Source organism: Pongo pygmaeus, chromosome 1 (assembly GCF_028885625.2).
Source record: "Pongo pygmaeus isolate AG05252 chromosome 1, NHGRI_mPonPyg2-v2.0_pri, whole genome shotgun sequence".
Taxonomy (NCBI): domain Eukaryota; kingdom Metazoa; phylum Chordata; class Mammalia; order Primates; family Hominidae; genus Pongo; species Pongo pygmaeus.
Window position 1 is genome coordinate 118,701,058 of NC_072373.2, and position 20,721 is coordinate 118,721,778.

The window sequence follows — 20,721 nt, forward strand, 5'->3', positions numbered from 1 at the left end:
GAAGGCTTATGCAGGGCAACTCCCATTTTTTAAAACCATCAGATCTCATGAGACCCATTCACTATCAGAACAGCACAGGAAAGACCTGCCCCCATAATTCAGTCATCTCCTAGCAGGTCCCTCCCACAACACATGGGAATTATGGGAGCTACAAGATGAGATTTGGGTTGGGACACAGAGCCAAACATGATCATGTAGGTCATGTCATCTGCAAACAAAGATAATTTGACTTTTTCTGTTTCTATTTGAACACTTTTATTTATTCCTTTTGCCTGATTGTCCTGGGCAGAACTTCCAATACTATGTTGAATAGGAGTGGTGAGAAAGGGCATCCTTATCTTGTGCCAGTTTTCAAGGGGAATGCTTCCAGCTTTTGCCCATTCAGTACGATATTGGGTGTGGGTTTGTCATATATGACTTTTATTATTTTGGGGTATGTTTCTTCAATACCTAGTTTATTGGGAGTTTTAACATGAAGGGATGTTGAAGGCCTTTTCTGCATCTGTTGAAACAATCGTGTTTTTTTTTTTCTTTAGTTCTGTTAATGTGATGAATCACATTTATTAATTTGCAGCCTTGCATCCCAGGGATGAAGCCAACTTGATCATGGTGGATAACCCTTTTGATATACTGCTGGATTAAGTTTGCCAGTATTTTATTAAGGATTTTTGCATCAATGTTCATCAAGGATATTGGCCTGAAGTATTCTTTTTTTGTTGTTGTATCTTTGCCAGGTTTTGGTATCAGGATGATGCTCACTTCATAGAATGAGTTAGGGAGGAGTCCCTCCTTTTCAGTTTTTTGGAATAGTTTCAGTAGAAATAATATCAGCTCTTCTTTGTACCTCTGGTAGAATTCTGCTGTGAACCTGTCTGGTCTTGGGCGTTTTTGGTTGGCGGGTTGTTTATTACTGCCTCAACTTCAGAACTCATTATTGGTCTATACAGGGATTAAATTTCTTCCTGGTTCAGTCTTGGGAGAGTTTATGTGTTCAGGAATTCATTCATTTCTCCTAGATTTTCCAGTTTGTGTTCATAGAGGTGTTTATTTTATTCTCTGATGGTTGTTTGTATTTCTGTGGGGTCAGTTGGTGCTATCCCCTTTATCATTTCTGATTGTGTTTATTTGATCATTCTCTCTTGTCTTCTTTATTAGTCTAGCTAGCAGTCTATTTTATTAATTTTTAAAATTATTAAACAGCTCCTCGATTTGTTGATTTTTTGAAGGGCTTTTTGTGTCTCCATCTCTTTCAGTTCAGCTCTAATCTTAGTTATTTCTTGACTTCTGCTGGCTTTGGGTCTGTTTGCTCTTTGTTCTCTAGTTCTTTTAGTTGTGATGTTAGGTTGTTAACTTGAGATCTTTTTAGCTTTGTGATGTGGCATTTAGTGCTATAAATTTTCTCCTTAATACTGCCTTAGCTGTGTCCCAGTGATTCTGATATGTTGTCTCTTTGTTCTCTTTAGTATTAAAGAACTTGATTTCTACCTTAATTTCGTTGTTTACCCAATAGTCATTCAGGAGCAGATTGCTCAATTTCCATGTAGTTGTGTGGTTTTGAGTGAATTTCTTAATTTTGAGTTCTAATTTGATTGTGCTGTGGTCTGAGGGACTATTTGTTATGATTTCAGTTCTTTTGCATTTTCTGAGGAGTGTTTTACTTATGATTATGTGATCAGTTTTAGAGTAAGTGCCACGTGGTGATGAGAGGAATGCATATTTTGTCGTTTTTGTGTGAAGAGTTCTGTAGATATCTATCAGGTCCACTTGATCCAGAGCTGAGTTCGGGCCTTGATATCTTTGTTAAGTTTCTGTCTCAGTTACCTGTCTAATATTGACAGTGGGGTGTTAAAATCTCCCACTATTATTGTGTAGGAGTGTAAGTCTCTTTGTAGGTATCTAAGAATTTGCTTTATGAATGTGAGTGCTCCTGTATTGGGTGCATATATATTTAGGATAGTTAGCTTTTCTTGTTGAATTGGACCCTTCTTTTTAGAGCCGTGAGCTGTGCTGCCTGGGTTGTGGGGATGAGTGGTGAAAGCACTCCTTTAGCTGTTCTCTCTGGTGTCTCAGTAAATCGTATGCCTCAGAAGTCTGCTGGCTTTGAGCTTTTCTCTGCAGTAGGACTTGCCCAGGAATTGCAATTTTTGTGCCACAGACTGCCCTTTAGGTTTAAGTTTATTTACAGCCCCAGAGCATTTCAGCTCATGGTGGTGAGGCATGCCAAAATTTAAGTTCTGACTACTGGGATGGGTGATTTCCCCCTGGCTAGAGCTGGTTTAAGTTCTTTGTCCATGGGCAAGTATCAGCTTAGGTCAGCATGGTTTTGCTTTCCCCTGTGACAGGGCAGCACTGAGTTGAATGCAAAGTCTCAATTACTGCACTCTTTATCTCCCCCATGCACAGCTTTCTCCATGACCTGTGGCCTCTGCAGGAAGAGTGGGGGAGGGGTGGAATGGACAATTCAAGACTACCTTGTTTACCATCTTCAGTGCCTTTAGTGACGTGAAGTTAAAATCAGGTACTGTGAGTGCTCACCTGATTTTTTGTTCTTATGAAGGGTGCTTTTTTTGTGTAGATGGTTGTTTAATTTGGCGTTCCTGCAGGGTGATGGTCAGTGGGGTCTTCTGTTTCACCATCTTGTCCTACCCTATGTCTTTTACCACATTTTCTTTATCCAGTCTACCATTGATGAGCATCTGGGTTGATTCCATGTCTTTGCTATTATGAATGTTGCAGCAATTAACATATGGGTGCATGTATCTTTATGGTAGAACAATTTATATATACCTTTGGGTATATGCCCAATAATGTGATTGCTGCATTGAATGGTAATTCTGTTTTATGTTCTGTGAAAAATCACCACATTGCTTTCCACAGGGGCTGAACTAATATACAGTCCCAACAGCAGTGTATAAGTCTTCCCTTTTCCCTGCAACCTTAACAAGACCTGTTATTTTTTGCCTTTTAAATAATAGTTTTTCTACTGGTGAGAGATGGCATCTCTTGTGGTTTTGATTTGCATTTTTTTCTGGTGACTAGTGATGCTGAGCATTTTTTCATGTTTCTTGGCCACTTTTGAGGTGTCTGTTAATGTCCTTTGCCCACTTTCTAATGGGGTTAATTTTTTTTATCAGTTGTTAAGTTCCTTATAGATTCTACACATTAAACCTTATTTGGATGCATAGCTTGCAAATATTTTCTCTCATTCTGCAGATTGTCTTTTTACTCTGTTTATAGTTTCTTTCGATGTGAAAAGTCTCTTTAGTTTAATTAGGTCCCACTTGTCTTTTTTGTTTTATTTTGTTGCAATAGCTTTTGGGGACTTAGCCAGAAGTTCTTTCCCAAGGCTAATGTTGAAAAGAGTATTTCCTAGATTTTCTTCTAGGATTTTTATGGTTTGAGGTCTTACATTTAAATTCTTAATCTATTTTTAATTAATTTTTGTATGTGGTGAAAGGGAAAAGATATGGATCCATTTTCAATCTTCTGCTAGCCAGTTATCCAAGCAGCATTTATTGACTTGGAGTCCCTTCCCCTTTGCTTGTTTTTGATGGCCTTGTTGAAGATCAGATAGCTGTAGGTGTGCAGCATTATTTCTCATTTTCTATTTTGTCCCATTATGTCTGTTTTTGTACTACTACCAAGCAGTTTTGGTAACTGTGGCTTTATAGTATAAAGTCAGGTAATGTTATGTCTCTGGCTTTGCTCTTTTTGCTTAGTATTGCTTTATCTATTTAGGCTCTCGTGGATCCATATAAATTTTAGAATAGTTTTTTCTAATTTTGTCAAGAATAATATTGGTAGTTTGATAAGAATATCATTAAATCTGTAAATTGGGCAGAATGGCCATTTTAATGATATTGATTCTTCCAATCTATGAGCATGAAATGTTATTCCATTTATTTGCATCATTATCTCTGATTTATTTTTTGGTTTTTTTTTTTTTTTTTTTTTTTTTTTTTGAGATGGAGTCTGTCTCTGTCGCCCAGGCTGCAGTGCAGTGGCCTGATCTCGGCTCACTGCAAGCTCCGCTTCCTGGGTTCATGCCATTCTCCTGCCTCATCCTCCCGAGTAGTTGGGACTACAGGCGCCCGCCACCACGCCCAGCTAATTTTTTGTAATTTTAGTAGAGACGGGTTTTCACCATGTTAGCCAGGATGGTCTCGATCTCCTGACCTCGTGATCCGCCCGCCTTGGCCTCCCAAAGTGCTGGGATTACAGGTGGGAGCCACTGGCCTCTCTGATTTCTTTCATGCGTGTTTTGTAGTTCTCCTTTTAGAGATCTTTCACTCCCTTTGTTAGGTGTATTTCTAGGTATTTCTCTTTTGTGTGGCTGTCGCAAGTGAAATTTTGTCCTTGATTTGGCTCTCAGCCTGGGTGTTTTTGGTATATAGGAATGCTACTAATTTTTGTACATTGATTTTATATCCTGAAACTTTTTATCAATTCTTGAAGCTTTTTAGTAGAGTTTTTAGGATTTTCTAGGTATATAATAGTATCAGTGAAGAGAGATAGTTTGACTTCTTCTTTTCCTAATTGGATGCTTTTTCTTTCTTTCTTTTGTCTGATTGCTCTGACTAGGACTTTCAGTAATATGTTAAACAGGAGTGGTGAGAGTGGGCATCATTGTCTTGTTCCAGTTCTCTAGGGGAATGATTTGAGCTTTTGCTCATTCAGGATAAGGTTGGCTGTGGGTTTGTTATAGATGGCTCTTAGTATTTTGACGTATGTTCTGTCAATGTCTAGTTTATTGAGGCTTTTTATCATAAAGAGATGTTGGATATTATCAAGAGCTTTCTCTGCTTCTATTGAGATGATCATGTGGCTTTTGCTTTTGATTCTGTTTATGTGGTAAATGGCATTTATTGATTTGTGTATATTAAACTTGCTTGCATCCCAGGAATAAAGCCAATTTATTGTGCTGGATTAACTTTTTAATGTGCTGCTGAATTTGACTGGCTAGTATTTTGATGAGGATTTTTGCGTCTATGTTCCTGAGGGATGTTGGTCTAGAGTTTTATTTTTTCATTGCGTCTCTGCCAGATTTTGGTATCAGGATGATGCTGGCTTCATAGAATAAATTAGGGAGGATGACCTCCTCCTCATTCTTTCAAAATAGTTTTAGTATAATTGGTATCAGTTCTTCTTTGTACATCTGGTGGAATTTGGTTGTGGATCCATCCAGTATGGGGCTTTTTTGTTGTTGTTGTCATGTTCTTTATTACTGATTCAATTTCAAAAGTTGACTTTGGTCTAATCAGGGTTTCAATCTCTTCCAGATTCAATCTTGGGAGATTGTGTGCCTCAAGGAATTTATTATTTTCTCTAGATTTTCTAATTTGTCTGCATAGAGTGGTTCATAGTTTCTCTGAGGGTCTTTTGTATTTTTGTGGGATCAGTTATAATATCACATTTGTTACTTCTGATTGTGCTTATTTGGATTTTCTTTTTCTTTGTTGATCTAGTTAGGGGTTTATCGATATTATTTATTTTTTCAAGACCGAACTGTTGGTTTCATTGATCTTTTGTATGGATTTTTGCATCTCAATTTCATTACGTTATTATCTAATTTTAGTTATTTCTTTTCTTCTGCTTGCTTTGGGATTGGTTTGTTCTTTTTAAAAAAAAAAATTTCCTTTAGGCGCAAAATTAGATTGCTAACTTGAGACCTTTCTAACTTCTTGGTGAAGGTGTTTAGGTCTGTAAATTTTCCTGTTAACACAGCTTTGGCTGCATCCCACAGATTTTTTGTATATTTGTGTCCTTATTTTCATTGATTTAAAAGAATTTTTTAATTTCTTCCTTAATTTTAATGTTTCCCCAGGAGTTATTCATTAGTAAGTTGTTTAATTTCCATGTATTTGTGTAGTTTTGAGAAATATTCTTGGTATTGATTTCTATTTTTATTGCACTGTGGTCTGAGAGTGTGCTTTGTATGATTTGAATTTTTTTGAATGTATTGAGGCTTGCTTTATGACCAAGCATGTGATCAATCTTAGGATATATTCAACGTGCAGATAAGAAGACTGTACATTCTGTGTTTGTTGGGTGGAGTGTTCTGTATATATCTATTAGATCCAATTGGGCAAGTGTTGAGTTTAAGTCCAAAGTTTCTTATTTATTTATTTAATTTATTTATATATTTATTTTTGAGCCGGGGTGTCACTCTTCTGCCCAGGCGGGAGAGCAGTGGCCTGATCACAGTTCACTGAAGCCTTGACCTCCCAGGCTCAATTGATCCTCCTGCCTCAGCCTCCTCAACAGCTGGGATTACAGGTGCATGCTACCATGCCCTGCTAATTTTTGTATTTTTTGTAGAGACAGGGCTTTGTTATGTTGTCCAGGTTGGTCTCAAACTCCTGAGCTCAAATGATCCACCCACCTCAGCCTTCTGAAGGGCTGAGATTACAGGTGTGAACTACTGTGCCCAACCTCAGAGTTTCTTTTTTAGATTTTTGCTTTGATGTGATCCATATCTAATGCTGACAGTGGGGTGTTGAAGTCTCCCACTATTGTCCTGTGGTTGTGTAAGTATTTTTGTAGGTCTAAAAGAACTTGTTTTATGAATCTGGGTGCTCCAATATTGGATGTGTATATATTTAGGATAGTTAAACTTTTTGTTGGAGTGTATCCTTTATCATTATGTAAGCCCTTTACGTTCTGTAATTTTTATTAGTTTAAAGTCTATTTTATCTGATGTAAAAATAGTGACTCCTGCTTTTGTTTGTTTGTTTTCTGTTTGCATGGTAGATCTTAATCCACCCTTTTACTTTGAGCTGGTGGGTATTGCCACGTGTGACATGGATCTCTTGAAGACAACAGATGGTTCGGTCTTGTCTTTTAATCCAGATTGCCACTCTGTGTCTTTTATGTGAGACATTTAGCCCATTCACATTCAAGATTAGTATTGATATGTGTGATTTTGATCCTGTCATGGTGTTGTTAGCTGGTTGTTATATAAACTTGATTGCATAGTTGCCTTATAGGGCCTGTGGGTTATGGGCTTAGGTGTGCTTCTGTGATAGCAGGTGTCATTCTTTTGAATCCATATTTAGTATTCCCTTAAGGACCTCTTGTATGGCTGGTCTGGTTGATATGTATTCCCTCAGCACGTGCTTGTTACAGAAAGATTTTACTTCTCTTTTACTTATGAAGCTTAGTTTGGCAGGACATGAAATTCTTGGTTGGAATTTCTTTAAGGACACTAAAAATAGGCCTCTAATCTTATCTGGTTTGTAAGATTTCTGCTGAGAAATCTGCTGCTACCCTGATGGGGTTTTTTTTCTGTAGGTGACCTGCCCCATTCTCTCTAGTTGTTTTTATAGTGTTTTGTTTTGCATTGACCTTGGTGAATGTAATGACTATGTGCCTTGGGAATGGTCATCTTGTATAGTATCTGGCTGGGGTTCTCCGTATTTCTTAGATTTGCATGTTGACCTCTCTAGTGAGATCAGGGAAATTTTTATGAACTGTATCCTAAAATATATTTTCCATGTAGCTTATTCTCTCTCCTTCTCTCTCAGAAATGATGCTAAGTCATTTGGTCTCTTTACATAATCCCATATTTCTCAGATAATTTTTTCATTTTTCTTATTTATTTTTGTCTGACTGTGCTGACTCAAAGAACTCATACTTTAGCTCAGAGATTCGTTCCTCAGCTTGGTCTATTATGCTGTCAATACTTCCAATTGTATTATGAAATTCTTGTAGCCATTATTTCACTCATGCTCAGTTTGGTTTAGTTTTAAAATGGGAATTTTATCTTTCAGCCTTGAATTGGTTTACTGGATTGCTTGGCTTCCTTGGATTGAGTTTCAATTTTCTCCTCAATCTCAATGAACTTCCTTGCCATCCAGATTCAGAATTCCTTGTCTGTCATTTCAGACAATTCAAACTGTTTAAGAACCATTGCTGGGGTGCCAGTGGGCTCATTTGTACGTAGGGGATCACTCTGGCTTTTTGAATTGCCAGAGTTCTTTGCTGATTCTTGCTCATCTGGGAGGGCTGATATTCCTTTAATTGAGGTGTAAATTGAGTTTCATCTGTTGACTTCATTTCTGGAAGTTTTCAGAGGACTAAGGCTCTGTACAGGGTCTTTCTTTGTTGTAGAATTCTTGCTCTTGGTTTCATAGGGGGTAAAATTAGTAAAGTGATTTTTGACTTTGTAGTTTGGGCTGCGTTTTAGTATATGGCATTTGACAGCAATGAGCAGTAGATAAGCTCTTACTCAGCCACATGGTTCCTTTGTGTATCTTTGCATTTGCAGTTGTGTACTGTGGTTTAATGATGAGAGAGATAACTCCCTCACCAGGTCTGCTGATGGGCTTTGGGGGGAGCCCTCTCTGATGCTACATCCTTACTGGACCAACCTGTCCAACCTAGGTCTCACACCAGCCTGTTCACCTGTGCAATTAAGCCCTCTCAATTTTTTTTGAGTATGGGCTCCTCCATCCCAGACCTGAGAAACAGCCCTGAGGGCCAACCCCAGCAGACACACACCTAGGCCTGCCAAAAAGGCATGTGGCCATGTCCCAGGCCTGCAAAATTGCCCTGTGGGCCACCCTCAGTAGATATTTCCCTAGGCCACCAAGCAGCTATGTGCCCATGGTCTGGGCCTGAGAAACAGCCCTGAGGACCATCCCTGGCAGACATGTCCCCAGGCCAGATGAGCAATCACACATGGTGCCCCTGACTAGAGTAATAGCCACATGGTTCCAACCCCAGTGAGCCAGACATCAAGTTGGCCAGTCTGCTGTGTACATGCATGCACCCTTAACCTGAGAAACAGACCAGTGAGTCCACCCCCAGCAAAGCCACACCACCACTGCCACACTCTTTTCAGCATGGGCCACTGAGACACCTGTAAATGTCACTAACATGGGTTAGAGCTAAAGAAACTACACAGAGACCACACTACTACATCCACGTAGAACCAAAGCCAATGCACCTTACAGAATCAACACCCCAACACCCACCTAAACAAATAAATATTTCTCTATAAAACCTATTTCATAAAATTGGAAGTGGTGACTGTTTCATCAGATGCATAGTTATCAACATAGGAATAGGTAAAATGTGAAAAAAGGACACATGACACTTCCAAAGTAATGTACAATTCTCCAATAACAGACCCCAATCATAAGGAAAAATACAAAATGCCAGAAAAAGAATTTGAAATAGCAATCTTCAGGAAACTCAGTGAGACACAAGGGCCCAGTAAAAAAAGAAAACTGCAGGTCAATGCCCTGATGAACATAGATGCAAAAATCCTTAAGAAAGTACTAACAAACTGAATCCAACAATGCATCAAAAAGAAAATGCACTATGATCAAGTGGGATTTATCCCATGAATGCAAAGATGGTTCAACAGGATACATTATATCAACAAAACGAATGACAAACCCATATGATCCCTTTGAAAATACCAAAGACATTTGTCACAGAAATAGAAGAAAAAAATGTATTTGATAAAATTCAATATCCCTTCATGATAAAAACTCTCAATAAATTATGTATAGAGGGAAAGTAACTCAACACAATAAAGGCCATGTGACAAAACCACGGCTAACATCATAGTAAATGGGGAAAAGCTGAGAGCTTTGCTCTAAGCACTGGAATAAGACAAAGGTGCCAACTGTCACTACTCTTATTCAACATAGTCCTGGAAGTCCTAGCCAGAGCAATTAGCCAAGAGAGAAATAAAGGGCATCCAAATTGGAAAGGAAGATATCTATATGTCCTTGTTTTCAGAGAGCATGATTTTGTATATAGAAAAAGTTACAGACTTTATCAAAAAACTCTTACAAGTAATAAATGAATTCAGTAACCTTGCAGAATACACAATAAAGATACAAAACTCAGTAGTGTTTCAATACATGAACAACAAACTACCTGAAAAAGAAATCAAGAAGGAAATCTCACATATAATAGATACAAAAGAAAAATACCTAGAAATAAATGTTACCAAGCAGATACAAGACCTCTACAAGGAAAACTACAAAACACTGATTCCATGCTCATGGATCAAAGTAATTAATCCTGTTAAAATGACCATGCTACCCAAGCAATATATAGATTCAATGCAATCCATATTAAAATACTAATGACATTCTTCACATAATTAGAAAATTAAAAAAAAATTGTTTGGAATCACAAAAGACCTCAAATAGCTAAAGGAATACTGAGCAAAAAGAACAAAGCTGTAGGTGCCACACTACCAGCCTTCAAATGTACTACAAAGCTGTAGTAACAAGAACAACAAAAGGAGCATGGTATTAGCATATAAACAGATACATAGACTAATGGAACAGAATGGAGAATTCGGAAAGTAATCCATGTATCTCCAGCCAATTGATTTTTGAATTTTGAATTAAAGGTGCCAAGAACACTCATTGGAGAAAGGATAGTCTCTTTAATATATGGTGCTGGGAAAACTGGATATCTATGTGCAGAAGAATGAAACTAAACTCCCACCTCTCACCCTATTCAACAATAAGCTCCAAATGGGACAAATAACCAAATCTAAGACCTCAAACTATAAGACCACTAGAAAAAACAATAGTAGAAACACTTCAGGACATTGGTCTGGGAAAAGATTTTATGAATAAGACTTCAAACACACAGGCAACAAAAGCAAAAACAAATGGGGCTATATAAAACTAAAAAAGCTCTGTATAACAAAGAAAATAATCAACATAAAGAAAAGACAACCTACAAAATGGGATAAAATATTTTCAAACTATTCACCCAATGGGGGATTAATATCCAGAATACACAAGAAACTCAAATATCTCAACAGCAAAAGAACAAACAATTCAATAAAAAGGGGGCAAATAATATGAACAGACATTTCTCAAAGAAGACATACAAATGGCTAATAAATCAATATACAAAAACACTCAACATCGCTACGCATCAGAGAAATGCAAGTCAAAACCGCAGTGAGGGCTGGGCGTGGCGGCTTATGCCCGCAATCCCAGCAGTTTGGGAGGTCGAGGCGGGTGGATCCACTGAGGTCAGGAGTTCATGACCAGCCTGGCTAGCATGGTGAAACCTCATCTCTACTAAAAATAAAAAAAATTAACTGGGCGTGGTAGTGCGTGCCTGTAGTCCCAGCTACTTGGGAAACTGAGACAGGAGAATCACTTGAACCCAAAATGCGGAGGCTGCAATGAGCTCAGATCGTGCCACACTGCACTCCAGCCTGGGTGACAGAGCGAGACTCCATCTCAGGAAAACAAAAACAAAAATACAGTGAGGTATCATCTCACCCCAGTTAGGATGGCTATTATCAAAAAGACAAAAAATAACAAATGCTGGTGAAGATGCAGAAAAAATAGAACTCTTGTACACTGTTGGTGTGGACGTGAACTACTACAGCTTCCATAAAGAACAGTATGGAGGTTTCTCAAACAACTACAAATAGAACTACCATATGATCTAGCAATCTCACTACAGGGCATTTATCCAAAGGAAGGGAAATCAGAATATTGAAGAGACATTTGCACCCCCATGTTTATTGTAGCACTATTCACAATAACCAAGACATGAAATCAACCTAGATTTCCAACAAAAGATTAATGGATAAAGAAAATGTGGTATATATACACACAATGAAATATTATTCAGTCATAGAAAGAATAAAATTCCATCATTTGCCATGACATGGATGGAACTAGAAGACATTAAGTGAAGTAATCCAGGAATAGAAAGTAAAACACTGCATATTCTTACTCATATAATGGAAGCTAAAAATGCTGATCTCATAGAAGTGAAAAGTAGAGCAGAAGATACTAGAAGTTGGTAAAGGTAGGGGAAAGAGGAGAATAGAGAAAATTTCTTAAAGGATACAAAATTGTAGTTAGATAGGAGGAATAAATTCTAGTGTTCTATAGCCCTGTAGAATTACTGTAGTTAACAATAATATATTATATAGTTTCAAACAGCTAGAATAAAAAAAACTGAATGTTCAAGATGTTCAAGAACTGAATGTTCAAGAAATAATAAATGTTCAAGATGGTGAATATGCTATGCTAATTACCTTTATCTGCTCACTATACATTATATGTATTGAAATATCACTATGTACCCCATGAATGTGTACAATTATTGTATGCCAATTAAAAGAAAAAGATATAATTTGAGGGGAAGAAGAAGTGTCATGGTACCAGGCGTGGAGCTTCTTCTCATTGGCTCTTACTAGGGAACAGCTGGAAAACAGGCCAAGTAGCCACTGTGGAGTGCAGGTCGATAAAGAGGTCCCATACTGCCAGCAGGTGGCCAACCTCATCCAAGACATGGGATAGCATCTCAATGTCTCTCAGCTTACAGTAAACACTGCAATTGTTTATATGTACTATTCTTCCACCAAATTCAATAGGAATCCTTGATGGAGTAAAATGTCTGCAGACTGGCTAGGAGGCAATGTGAATGAATTAGTGGATTTCACAAGAAACTTTGGAAGAGTGCTGGGTATCAGTGTTGCACTAAAGGAAGATGAAAATTGAGCTGTCTTTAGAGGAAACAGAAATACTTCTGTGAGGAGTGTGGGTAATACTGTCAACCATGTAATTTTTTGACAGTGAAAGGGGAGGAACAGGCTCAGAAACTTGAACATGTTATTAAAGTAGCACATGCTTGTCTTCACTCCCTACAGTGCTGGATACTAAATGTGGTACTTACTTTCAACAGACTCAAGAACTGGTTTTAATTGAAACCATAACCCTACAAACACCAGATTTTGAGATCAGCATTGAATATCCACAATCAGATGTGGTAAAACATACCAAGTTAATAAGAGCAAGCAAGGATTTGACACAGACATCTTATTTGATGGCTATAAACAGTCTGCATCTCACAGCCTTCTCTCTTCGGTACAAACCAACAGTGATAGCATATGTATACATTCATTTGACTTGCAAATGATCCAATTGAGAGATTCCTGCATCAATTGATGGAAAGCCTTGGTGGTAATATGTGGATTCTACAGTTACTCTAGAATTATTAGATGAGCTAAAATATGAGTTTCTAAAGTTGAAAAGGATTAGAAACTCGAAGGCCAATCAGGCATTTAATAAACCAAAAATAGATGATATTTATCAGAGACACCACTTATTTATCTTTGGTCCAGAATTCCATTTTAATAGATAGTAACACTGATGTGCCTATAAACCCACATTTTCAGAAATGATCTACATTGGCATTCCCTAGGCCACTACTTCTTTTCTTTTCCTTTTTTTTTTTTAATTAAGTTTCAGAATACATGTGTAGAATGTGCAGGTTTGTTATGTAAGTATACGTGTGCCATGGTGGTTTGCTGCACCTATTGACCCATCCTCTAAGTTCCCTCCCCTCACCCTCCCCAGCCCCCCAAAAGGCCCTAGTGTGCATTGTTTCCCTTTCTGCGTCCATGTGTTTTCATTGTTCAACTCCCACTTATGAGTGAGAACATGTGGTGTTTGGTTTTTTGTTCCTGTGTCAGTTTGCTGAAGATGATGGCTTCCAGCTTCATCCTGTCTCTGCAAAGGACATAAACTCATTCTTTTTCATAGCTGCGTAGTATTCCATGATGTATATGTACCACGTTTTCTTTTTTAAAAAAATTTAAATTCATTTTATTTTACTTTAAGTTCTGGGATACATGTGCAGAATGTGCGGGTTTGTTACGTAGGTATACATGTGCCATGGTGGTTTGCTGCACCTATTGACCCAACCTCTAAATTCCCTCCTGTCACCCCCAATCCCCCAACAGGCTCTGGTGTGTGTTGTTCCCCTCCCTGTGTCTATGTGTTCTCATTGTTCAACTCCCACTTATGAGTAAGAACATGTGGTGTTTGGTTTTCTGTTCCTGTGTTGGTTTGCTGAGGATTATGGCTTCCAGCTTCATCCATGTCACTCCAAAGGACATGATCTCATTCTTCTTTATGACTGCATAGTATTCCATGGTGTGTATGTACCACATTTTCTTTATTCAGTCTATCATTGATGGACATTTGGGTTGGTTCTGTGACTTTTCTATTGTAAATAGTGCTGCAGTAAACATACATGTGCATGTATCTTTATGGTAGAATGATTTTTGTTCCTTTGGTTATATACTCAGTAATGAGATTGTTGGGTCAAATGGTATTTCTTGTTCTAGATCCTTGAGGAATCACCATACTGTCTTCCACAATGGTTGGACTAATTTACATTCCCTCCACAGCCTCACCAGTATCTATTGTTTCTTGACATTTTAATAATAACCATTCTGATTGGTTTGAGATTGTATCTCATTGTGGTTTTGATTTGTATTTCTCTAGTGATCAGTGATGTTGAGCTTCTTTTCCTGTTTTTTGGTCACATAAATGTCTTCTTTTGAGAAGTGTCTGTTCATATCCTTTGCCCACTTTTTGATAGGATTGTGTATTTTTTTCTTGTAAATTTGTTTAAGTTCCTTGTAAATTCTGGATATTAGACCTTTGTCAGATGGGTAGATTGCAAAAATTTTCTCCCATTCTGCAGGTATGATAGTTTCTTTTGCTGTGCAGAAGTTCTTTAGTTTAATTAGATCCCATTTGTCAATTTTTGCTTTTGTTGCAATTGCTTTTGGTGTTTTATTCATGAAGTCTTGCCCATGCCTATGTCCTGAATGGTATGGCCTAGGTTTTCTTCTAGGGTTTTTATGGTTTTGGATTTTACATTTAAGTCTTTCATCCATCTCGAGTTAATTTTTATATAAGGTGTAAAGAAGGGGTCCAGTTTCTGCATATGGCTAGCCAGTTTTTCCAGCACCATTTACACCATTTATTGAATAAGAGATCCTTTCCCTGTTGCTTCTTTTTTGTCAGATTTGTCAAAGATCAGATGGTTTTAGATGTGTGGTGTTACTTCTGAGGTCTCTGTTTTGTTCCGTTAGTCTATATGTCAGTTTTGGTACAAGTACCATGCTGTTTTGGTTATTATAGCCTTCTAGTATAGTTTGAAGTCAGTAGTGTGATACCTCCAGCTTTGTTCTTTTTGCTTAGGATTGTCTTGGCTATATGGGGGCTTCTTTGATTCCATATGAAATTTAAAGTAGTTTTTTTCTAATTCTGTGAAGAATACCAATGGTAGTTTGATGCATTCAATTCAATAGCATTGAATCTATAAATTACTTTGGGCAGTATGGCCATTTTAATGATATTGATTCTTCCTATCCATGAGGATGGAATGTTTTTCCATTTGTTTGTCCCCTCTCTTATTTCCTTGAGCAGTGGTTCGTAGTTCTCTTTGAAGAGGTCCTTCACATTCCTTGTTAGCTGTATTTCTAGGTATTTTCTTCTCTTTGTAGCAATTGTGGATGGGAGTTCATTCGTGATTTGTCTCTCTGCTTGTCTATTGTTGGTGTCAAGGAATGCTTGTGATTTTTGCACATTGATTTTGTATCCTGAGAATCTGCTGAAGTTGCTTATCAGCTTGAGGAGTCTTGGGCTGACATAATGGGGTTTTCTAAATATAGAATCATGTCATCTGCAAACAGAGACAATTTGACTTCCTCTCTTTCTGTTTGAATGCCCTTTATTTCTTTCTCTTGCCTGATTGCCCTGGCCAGAACTTCCAATAATATGTTGAATAGGAGTGGTGAGAGAGGGCATCCTTGGCTTGTAATGGTTTTCCAAGGGAATGCTTCCAGCTTTTGCCCGTTCAATATGCTACTGGCTGTGGGTTTGTCATAAATGGCTCTTATTATTTTGAGACATGTTCTATCAGTACCTAGTTCATTGAGAGTTTTTAGCATAAAGGGACATTGAATTTTATTGATGGCCTTTTCTGCATCTATTGAGACAATCATGTGGTTTTTGTTTTTGGTTCTGTTTATGTGATGGGTTACATTTATTTATTTGCATATGATGAACCAGACTTGCATCACAGGGATGAAGCCGACTTGATCATGGTAGATAAGTTCTTTGATGTGCTGCTGGATTTGGTCTGCAAGTATTTTATTGACGATTTTCACATTGATGCTCACCAGGGATATTGGCCTGAAGTTTTCTTTTTTTGTTGTTTTGTCTCTGGCAGGTTTTGATATCAGGATGAGGCTGGCTTCATAAAATGATTTAGGGAGGAGTCCTTCCTCTTCACCTTTTTGGAATAGTTTCAGAAGCAATGGTATCATCACCTCTTTGTACCTCTGGTAGAATTCAGCTGGGAAACCATCTGGTCCTGGGATTTTTTTTTTTTTGGTTGGTAGGGTATTAATTACTGCCTCAATTTCAGAACTTTTTGTTTATCTATTCAGTGATTTGACTTCTTCCTGGTTTAGTCTTGGGAGGCCGTATGTGTCCAGGAATTTGTCAATTTTTCCTAGATTTTCTAGTTTATTTGCGTATAGATGTTTATAGTATTCTCTGATGGTAGTTTGTATTTCTGTAGGTATCAGTGGTGATATCCCCTTTATTATTTTTTATTGTGTCATTTAATTCATCTCTCTTTTCTTCTTTATTAATATATCTAGTAGTCTATTCTGTTAATTTTTTCAAAAAAAACAACTTCTGGACTCATTGATTTTTTGGAGGGTTTTTTGTGTCTCTATCTCTTTCAGTTCTGCTCTAAACTTAGTTATTTCTTGTCTTCTGCTAACTTTTGGATTCGTTTGCTCTTGCTTCTCTAGCTCTTTTAATAGTGATGTTAAGGTGTCAATTTGAGTTATTTCTGGCTTTCTGATGTGGGTATTTAGTGCTATAAATTTTTCTCTACACACTGCTTTAGCTGTATCCCAATGATTCCGGTACATTGTCTCTTCGTTCTCATTGGTTTCAAAGAACTTCTTGATTTCTGCCTTAATTTCATTATTTACCCAGGAGTTATTTAGGAGCAGGTTTTTCAATTTCCATGTAATCATGTGGTTTTGAGTGAGTTCCTTAATCCTGAGTTCTAATTTGATTGCTGTGGTCTGAGATACTGTTTGTTATGATTTAGTTCTTTTGCATTTGCTAAGGAGTGTTTTACTTCCAATTATGTGGTCGATTTTAGAATAAGTGCCATGTGGCACTGATAAGAATGTGTATTCTGTTGATTTGGGATGGAGAGTTCTGTAGATGTCTCTTAGGTCCACTTGATCCAGAGCTGAGTTCAAGTCCTGAATATTCTTGTTAATCTTCTGTCCATTGATCTGTCTAATATTGACAGTGGGGTGCTAAAGTCTCTCACTGTTATCGTGTGTGAGTCTAAGTCTCTTTGTAGGTCTCTAAGAACTTGTTTTATGAATCTGGATCCTCCTGTATCGGGTGCCTGTATATTTAGGATAGTTAGCTCTTTTCATTGAATTGATCCCGTTGCCATTATGCAATGCCCTTCTTTGTCTTTTTTGAAACTTGTTGGTTTAAAGTCTGTTTTGTCAGAGACTAGGGTTGAACCCCATGGTTTGTTTTTTGTTTTTTGTTTTTTTTTTGCTTTTTATTTGCTTGGTAAATTTTCCTTCATCCCTTTATTTTGAGCCTATGTGTGTATTTGCACGTGAGATGAATCTCCTGAATACAGCACACTGGTGGGTCTTGACTTTTTATCCAATTTCCCAGTCTGTGTCTTTTAATTGGGGTAGTTATCCCATTTGTAAGTATTGTTATGTGTGAATTTGATGATGTCATTGTGATGCTATCTGGTTATTTTGCACACTAGTTGATGCGGTTTCTTCATAGTGTCATTGGTCTTCTTATTTTGGTGTATTTTTGCAGTGGCTGGTAGCAGATTTTCCTTTCTATATTTAGTGCTTCCTTCAAGAGCTCTTGCAAGACAGGCCTGGTGGTAATAAAATCTCTCAGCATCTGCTTATCTGAAAAATATTTTATTTCTCCTTTGCTTATGAAGCTTAGTTTGGCGGGATATGAAATTCTGGGCTGAAAATTCTTTTCTTTAAGAACGTTGAATATTGACCCTTAATCTCTTCTGGGTTGTAGAGTTTCTGCTGAGAGGTCCACTATTAGTCTGATGGGCTTCCCTTTGTAGGTGACCTGGCCTTTCTCTCTGGCTGCCCTTAACACCTTTTCCTTCATTTTGACCTTGGAGAATCTGATGGTTATATGTCTTGGAGTTGTCCTTCTCCTGGAGTATCTTAGTGGTGTCCTCTGCATTTTGTGAATTTGCATGTTGGCCATCTTGCTAGGTTGGGGAAGTTGTCCCGAGTAATATCCTTAAGTGTGTTTTCCAGCTTGTTCCCATTCTCCTCGTCTCCTTCAGGTACTCCAATCAATCATAGGTTTGGTCTTTCTACGTAGTCCCATATTTCTGGAGGCTTTGTTTGTTTGTTTTTTTGTCATTCTTTTTTCTCGAACCTTGTCTGTATGCTTTGTTTCAAACTCAAAGTGGTCTTCAAACTCTGATATCCTTTCTTCTGCTTGGTCGATTTGGCTATTGATACTTGTGTATGCTTCACAAAGTCCTCATGCTGTGTTTTTCACCTCTATCAGGTCATTTATGTCCCCCTCTAAGCTGGTTATTCTAGTTAGCAGCTCCTCTAACCTTTTATCAAGGTTCTTAGCTTCTTTGCATTGGATTAGAACATGCTCCTTTAGCTCACCAAAGTTTTTTTTTATTACCCATCTTCTGAAGCCTACCTTTGTCAATTCATCCATCTCATCCTCTGTCCATTTCTGTGTCCTTGCTGGAGAGATGTTGTGATCATTTGGAGAAGAAGAGGCACTCTGGCCTTTTCGGTTTTCAGCATTTTTTCATCGATTGTTTCTCATCTACATGAGTTTGTCTAGTTTTGATCTTTGAGGCTGCTGTCCATTGGATGGGGTTTTTGTGGAGTTTTTTTGTTGTTGTTGATGCTGTTCTTGTTGCTTTCTGTGTTTTTCTTTCAATGGTCAGGTACCTCTTCTGTAGGGCTGCTGCGATTTGCTGGGGGTTCACTTCAGGCCCTATTCATCTGGTTCACTCCCATGCCTGGATTTGTCACTCAAGGAGGCTGGATAACAGCAAAAATGGGTGCCTGCTCCTTCTTCTGGCATCTCTGACCTCAAAGGGCACCAACCTGATGCCAGTAGCATTGCTCCTGTATAAAGTGTCTGACAACCCCTGTTGGAGGTCCTCAACCAGCTGGGTGGCAGAGGGAACAGGACCCATTTAATGAACACTTTGACTGTCCCTTGGTGGAGGGGGTGTGCTTCGCTGGGGGGAAACCCACTCATCTGGGCTGCCTAGATTCCTCAGAACTACCAGCAGGAAAGGCTAAGTCTGCTGGTCTGCAGAGACTGTGGCCACCTCTCCCCCTAGGGGCTCAGGCCCTGGGAGATTAGGGTTTTGTTCCTGAGCCTCTGGCTGGAGTTGGTGGAGTTCCTGCAGGGAGGCCCTGCCCAGTGAGGAATGATGGGTCACGGTCAGGCTAGGCTAGTACTTCTAAATTCAGGCAATATTTCTGTAAAAGACAGTCATATACTGATAATTTGTCAGTGTTAGCAACAGGAATGTCAAATATCTCATACATTTGCCATCACACAAGGAACGGCCTCAACATCAAGAATCAGCAAGGACAGAACAGGTATATTCACAGAAGCAGGAGATATTTTTGTCTAGTAGCCAGTACTACATCAATTTACAACAAGGACCTTCTATATTACTGCATTCAGGATTACATCACAGACATGACAAAATTTCTAATCATTCTTCTATTAAGCAAGATTATACTCATAAAGCGGGCAGCAGTAAACACCATGGGCCAATTTCTGCTACACTTATAATAATTCCTCAGAAAATATCTTCAGATAAATATAGAAAAAAAATGTAAACTAGAAACTCTTGATCTTAATGTGCAGGACTGAAATTATGGATTTTAGTACCACATACTGATAAAAGCACCAATAAAGAAGAGCTGCCCTTGTTGAAAATTAGTTGACCTGTAAGGTTGGAATTTATATCTGTACTGTTTATTCTGTTTCATTGGGCTATGTGTCTGTTTTTGTGCCAGAACCATACTGTTTTGATTACTATTGCTTTATAATATAATTTGAAATCAAGAAGTATGATTTCTCCAACCATGTTTTTCTTTCTCTTGATTGTTTTGACTACTCTAGGTCTCTTATGATTCCATAAAAATTTTAGACTTTTTTTTTCTATTTTTGTAAAAAAAATGCATTTGGAATTTTGATAAAGATTGTGTTGAATCTGTAGATCTTTTGGGGTAGTATAGACATTTTGACAATTTTAATTCTTCTGCTCCATAAACACTGGATCTTTATGGATTTTTTCAATGTGCAGGTGTTTCACTTCCTTGGTTAAATTTATTCCTAGGTATTTTATTCTTTTTGATGCTTTCATGAATAGGTTTATTTCTTGATTTCTTATTCAGATAGTTTGTTATTGATGCAAGAAATGCAAGTGATATTTTAACATTAATTTTGTATTCTGAAACTTTACTTAATTCATTTATAAGTTTTGTCTACCTAAAAGAGCAACAGAGAGAGTGGTTCTTCAAAGGCATACATTTATTCAGGAATGAGCAGGGAATTATAATCTGGGTTATGAGTGCTAGAACAGATCATAGGCATATTCAAAGATGTTAGGACAAGGAGAAGCTATTAAAGCAAAAGGGGGAAGTTCATGCAAGCTGTCTTAAAACAAAGTTGATTAGTCACAGAAGCCCATTGCAGGGACTGGTGATTACTCATTGGTAACACTAATTGCTGTTGGGAAGATGTCTTCATAGAAGCAATTTATCTGGAATTTTTTGTGCTTTGAGAGAGTTCTTATAATAGTTCTTACCATGGG

The 20,721-nt window shown here is 37.9% G+C and overlaps 1 pseudogene; it reads left to right on the forward strand.

Annotated features, from left to right (window-relative positions):
* Positions 1-2,024: 2,024 nt before the first annotated feature.
* On the forward strand, positions 2,025-19,775 carry LOC129041716 (cyclin-T2-like; annotated as a pseudogene).
* The last annotated feature ends 946 nt before the right edge of the window (positions 19,776-20,721 follow it).